This window comes from Apis dorsata, unplaced genomic scaffold (genome assembly GCF_000469605.1).
Source record: "Apis dorsata unplaced genomic scaffold, Apis dorsata 1.3 scaffold_1270, whole genome shotgun sequence".
NCBI classification, from domain to species: domain Eukaryota; kingdom Metazoa; phylum Arthropoda; class Insecta; order Hymenoptera; family Apidae; genus Apis; species Apis dorsata.
In genome coordinates, this window is record NW_006264367.1 from 7397 (window position 1) to 14663 (window position 7267).

Here is a 7267-nt window from a genome sequence, read left to right on the forward strand (position 1 = left end):
TTCTAAAATATTCTTAATATTCCATTTCTAATTTTATATACTTATGTTATTTATATTATAGATGAAAATATTAATAATTAATAATAATTAATAAAAATAATTTAAAATATTAAAATAAAATTAATGAAATATGTTACTTAAAAAATAAATTAATTTATTTTAATAATGAATAATATTTTAATTAATAAAAAATTGTTTTTATAAAAATTTTAGTTTTAATATAGATAGACACTTTCATATCTAGGTAAATGAAATGTAGACATATTAATAACTATGTATTAAAATTAAATATAACTTATTATTAAAAATAACTTATTTCTTATTGATAATATTAAAAATATTTTAAATATGCTATATAACATTTCAGGAGATGCATCAGATGGATAAAATCTTATTTTTTATATTCTAATATAATTTTTTTTTCGTAATTGTGTTTCTTCTAAATCATATATCTTTTTTTTTAATATCTCGTTTTTAATATTGTCGAAAACAAATTTATCAAGTTATAATGATGACTTTGAATTGATTTTATCCTCAATTTTCAATTAGACGAAATCTCATAATTGGCGAACTAATCTAAATATATTCAATAATTTCATAACATTTTTTTTGAATCTATCTCTAATATGAAATCTATCTCTTTAATAAATAATAATAAAAAAAATAACTTATAAAATAGGTTAATAACAAAAAAACAATTTATACAACATACAAATATTTCATATAATTCATATCTTATTGATGTGTTTACAGACATCTCTATTTATATATAAATATTAAATTGATTGAAATTATAATAATATTATTTTAATATCCGTGAAATAGTGAATAATGATATAATAAAAAAAATAATGTGAAAAATGATGAAAAAATGTATATAAGAAAATCACATCGAATGTATTCATAATCAGAACAATTCATGAATTTTTGTGATATGTTTTGAATTCTGATAATTCAATTATAACAAACATATTAAAAAAAAAGATATATTGATTTTGACAAAATATAAATTCATTTTGATATCAAAAAAATAATATTTTATTTTTAAACATTAGTTATTTTTTAATAGTTCTTATTGATTCATATGTATATAAACCACATTTTGAAATCAATTCTTATTGAATTTATTTTCTTATTTTGCCTTCTCATCAATCTTCATGAGAAATATATTGTAAAACAAATATATTATATCACATTTTAAAAAATATTTATCTTTATACATAATCGGTTGTCTATTTCAGTTTTCACAAAAAACTTTCGATACTTACATTCAATACTTACAATTTTTGAAAAAATAAAATACGAATATATAAGTACTACATCTCGCACTACATAATTTCATGTGAAGCACAGATAAATTGTAATGTAACAACAATAACAATTTGTTCATAATTATTCATTATTATTCAGATATAAAGTCTTTCACAAAAGTCATAGTAGGTTCTTATATACTTATATATTTACATATAATATATCACATATAACTAAATGAAATAAATTCAAAAAAAACAATTGATTTTCGATTCTCTTGAAGAACATATTTAAACATATTTCATTATTTAGATAATTAAAATAAGAAAATAAATATTAAAAAGAATTAAGATAATATATATATTTAATTAAAATAATCCAAATAATTCTTTTTTATTATTTTGACATTTATAAGAAATTTCATTTCATTTCATTTCATTCTTAAAAAATCTGCTATGAAATATAAACAAAATTTTCATTTTTAATATTTATATATTTACATATACTATTGTAATATTATATTTTAATATATTTTTTCAATAATATATAAAAAAAATTTATTAATTTATAATTTGAGTATATTGAATATAAATCGAAGAAAATGTAATTTTAATCTATAAAAATAATTGAATATTATAAATATATATTATCAAACTAAAATAACGAATTTTGTGTAATTTTATGTTATTTTTATAAACTAGACCATCAAATAAAAAATAATAATTATTATTATTATTATAATTAAATTATAATAATAAACAAATATTATAAAGAAAAATAAGATAAATCTCCTTAATTCGCCATATTTTGTTCGTTATTTTATTTATTATACAAAAATATACCTATTAAATAAATAAAATTTATGTTTTCATTAACTATAATAAATATTTTAAATATAATAATATTTTAATAATAAATATTAAAAGACAATCAATTCAATTAAATTACAATAAACAAATATATAAAGCAATAATCTCTTATTCTATCTATAATTCTATCTCATATTACATATCGAGTCAAAATAAAATGATATTTTTTAATGATTTTTTAATTGAGATAAGAATATTATACGACCGATTAGAAAATCTCTTTAATTTGATATTTCTTATTAACATCAAAATATTTTTACATATAACTGAATCCTGAATTGAAAAATACATATATAGAAAAATATTGTTCAAAGTTCTTTAATTCTAAAATCAATGAAATCGGCGAGGAAATAATATCTCTTGAAAAATTAATAATTTCAAAATTATTACTTAAAATTAAAATTAATTAATTAATAACTATTAATAAACAAATATTATAAAGAAAAATAATAAAGGAATCTCCTTAATAATAAATCTTTTAATAATAAATATGATTGTCATAAGACAATTTTTAAATAATTAACAAATTTAAAATAATGATATTACAGAAAGAATTTTAATGAAAAACTAGATAATAATATAATAATTTAATAACAATTTAATTCAAAATATAATAAATTTCAATATTTTTAGAAAATCGTTGCAAGAATATTTGATGTAGCAAATTTTTATTATTCGAAATTAAATTATATGTAAAAACAGAGATAATTGTGTTTATATGGATTATAACATATTTATAAACAATATAAATTCACAATAATTATGTTAAAAAAATTATTTTAAAATATCATATATCACCAATAATATAAAAAACAAAAGAAAATATGAACGGAAAAATTAAAACAAAACAGAGATCAAAAATGTTATAAATATCTGATTTAATTTGGTTAATGAAAAAAATGCAAATACATGATTTTAAAGAGAAAAAATTCAGAGCTTTTTTTTTATTCGAAAAGTAGATCTTTTTTAATAAAACTTGTTACATTCTAATTCTTAAATAATAATGATATACTTACATATCAAAGACTGATAATATATATTATCTTTCATTCATCAATTTTCTTTATTAAAATAAATTTCTTTATTTAAAATAAAGAAAAATATTAAAAAAAAATTATTATTATATATATATTATACATTTATTATAATATTTTCAACAAAGTTCATTAAAATTCATTAAAATTGTGATTTTTTTGTTCAAATAATGATGATAAATCTTGTTTAATATAATAGTTATTCAATTAAATAATTATGTGAAATAAAAAAAAATAAAAAATTCAATTAATTTATAAAATAGTATTATGTATCATATATTTAATTATAAAAATATTATTTCTAATTTAATCAATCTGTCGATATATTCATTGATTATAATGAGTTTGAAATATGAGGGGCATTATTTTAAGCAACTTTCCCATATTTTTTATGATATATTACAAAATTAACATCGTGAAAAGTAAATGTATCGATAGAAGTTTTCATTCTTTTATCTTTAAAAATAATATGAAAAATTTATTTTCAAATATATTGTTAGAATGCAGAAAAAGATCAATACAATGATTTATGTATTTTATTTAATATATGGATTACAATAATTCTATAAAAAAAATTTTAATAAATTATTAATTTTTCAATTTTTTATAATATAGTATTAAATATATATATATATATCTAAGTGCTAAGAAAAAGAGATGTGGATAACTGCCCTGTGTAAACATAATTAAATTAATTAAATTAATCTATAAATAATGGATGGATTAATAATAAGTATACATAAGAATAAATAAGTATACATATAATGATTCAAATAAAAATCAGCACAAAATCATCAATTGCCTTTAACGAACATTTATAATAAAATCCATAAATCTTATTACGTCTACTTCAACAGATCAATATGCTCTAGTGTTCACATCTAGTGTAACACATAAAAGGATTTCATGATAAATATGTAGTAAAAACAAGTTTTTTGAAGAATGTCCTCAAGAAATGTCTCCTAAAAAAACAGATAGAGATAAAGGAGCTAAAGATATATCAATATCTTTAACTATAATCAAGTATGAAATGTTTCTTCGCTATTGTTTATCGTAGATTTTTTTCAGAATACATGCTTTTCATTAACCAACAAATTAAAATAAAAAAAAAAAAATTCGATGAAAATATTATGATAAATAAAGAAAAAACGATAAAAGTTTTCCTTTGATAATACATAAATTTTAAAAAAAAAAAATTTTTGAAAAAAAAAATATTCATTAAACGATATCATATCGATACAACATGATTAAAATATATTTTCAAATTTTAAATGATATTTTTATGATAATCAATGTTATTCTTTGCAAACAAAATAAAAAAATGAAAAAACCGATATAAAATCATTCTAAATTGTTATTTACTGAAAATCTCAATATTATATTATTTTCAAATAATTATTTATATTTAAAAAAATATTAAGGAATTTTTTTATAATATGAAAAAAAACATATCTAAATAATTTCAAATTTAAAAAAAAATACACATATACATATAGAGTATTTTATGTTAATGGACCATAATTCTAAAATACTATAAGATAAAGTAAATTTTTATGGAACAAAAGTAAATGATTTTGAGCGATGTATCACTTAATGCTTAATGTGAAATGGAAAATATTGGTTTCTAAAATTTCAAAGTTACTCTGTTTTTTTAAATAAAATTATAAAAAAGAAAAAAAAGATTAATAGATTGATATAAAAAAAATAATAATAATACATTAATTATAATTAAAAATATATCTAAAAATTGATAAGAAATATTTAAATTTGTTAATATACTAAATTGATATATAGGACCTCTTTGAAACTATGGATGGATTTTAGAAATTTTAGAGATAAATATACACAAAAATATATATAAAAATATCGATTAAGATTTATTTCTTAACTTATAATAAGGAAAAACGAAACAAAAGTAAATGAAGAAAGCTCGTTTTCTTTTAACAAAAACTTGCTTGTAATTTTATAAATTCAATCAACATTTTTGTATATCAATTTTTTTGGCTTAAATTTGTATATCAATTTGTTTTAGCCTAAAATCAATCTCTAAAAATACGAATATCTTATATACACAATAATTCATAATGATACAATTAGATATAAGGATTTAATTTTACGGAAAAAAATAAAAAATTTCACTCGATATTTCATTTTCGAGAAAAATCAATTTTAAAATTTTACTTAATATTATACAATAAATATTATACAAAAAAAAGCTTTGAATTTATGAATCTTATTTCCCAACTATAAACTCTTTCCCAACTATAAACTCTTTCCCAACTATATATTACTATTAATGTTTATATTTATAAATTAATATTAAGAAGTGCGTTGCAATAGAAGTTACACTTCTAAATTTCTCGTAACGAATGTCTATTTATGTCTAATTTATCGTTACAACATAACAACAAATAATAATAATAATTATTATTATTAAATTATTATTATTAACTACTGTGATATGATTTTCATGTATAATGCATATTATATATAATGGCGGAAATGTATCAAGAGCACATTATATATAAAGAAAATGTTTTTTTCAAAATATTTTGTTAGTGATTATCTAGAGCAAATTAATGTGAATAAGAACACATACTAGAAAACCTAATAAACCATAATGAAATAAATTTAAAGAATTTTAGAATTAATTTATTACAAACATTGCATAAGAATGGAATGTATTTTTATCATAGTTATTAAAATTGAAGCATTTAAATAAAGATTACTTTTCATGAAAGACATTTTGTTATTGATTGCTTAAACTTATTAATGATGCAAAATTTTTATAAAAAAAATTTATGAATCAATGAAACTAAAGTTATGAGATGGTATATTAAATATTCATAACATGTATAGATGATGGAATTCTAAAAATTCTCATTTTAAAAAATATTCAAATAAGATTTTGAACGTTTGGATAGACATAATTGATAATTACATTATAGTTCTTTTTTTTTATAAAAAATGTTATATTTATATAGTATATTTAATATATTTATATAGTATTTGAATTTCTCTTCTAAAACAAATTATTCAAGTTATTAAACCATATATCACTTAGTATAAGAACTAAATATAGTAAATGTTACATTAAAATAATGGTCCATTTTAATTGTCAGATCAGAAAGTTTTTTAAATAAACTTTTAAATAACTTTTAAATACTTGCATTTGAATTGATTGTGGCAATGTTGATCCATTATCTTTTGATTTCTTTTCTATTTTTAAATATATATATATATATGAAATCCTTTCTATTTTTATATATAAAATCATATCAAATCAATTGTATATGAAGATCAAACCAATGATCAATTAAAAAAAAAAATTTTTGTATTTATTGTACAATGAAGCACCAAAATATGGTATAAATATTTATAGAAATTTAATAAAAAAAAAAAACAATAGTTGAATTGCGCTCAATATGAAACAGTTTTAACAATTTTAAAAATTTTTTTGAAAACAATTTTGAAAATAATAAAAAAAATTTTTAAATTTTTGCATTATGATAGTCGATATCTCTCATTATATTAATATACTGCTATATTACTAATGATATTATTAATGATATAATGGTATTAATATTTATAAATACAAGCATTCACAGCAATACAATTTACTAAAAAATAATATTCGTAAAGTTAAATTTTACTTATGTCTTATTTAGTTATATTATATTAGATAAAACTTTAAAGTTGATTTTATTCTTTTTTTTAAAAATTTTATTCTTTTTTTTTTCGATTTGTTTTTTCTTATAGAATCGTTCTCGATTGTACAAAACATCATTTACAAATTACTTTGTATATCTTTCAATTGAATGTTAAAATTGATTATATCAATAATAAGTTATAAATATAAGAAGAATAATAAATCGAAATAAGAAAAAATCGTTTAAAATTTAGTTTTATTATTTAAATGGATTCAAATAGATAAAAAAATTACTTGATCAAAATAACTACATAATTAGTTATTTTATCATTTTTCTTGTATTATAATTTAATAGATTTTTGGTTTTGAAAATAATTTAATTATAATTTAATTAACTTATAATTATAGTTATTAATATATATTAATTATAGTAATAAACTATATATATATATATATATATATAT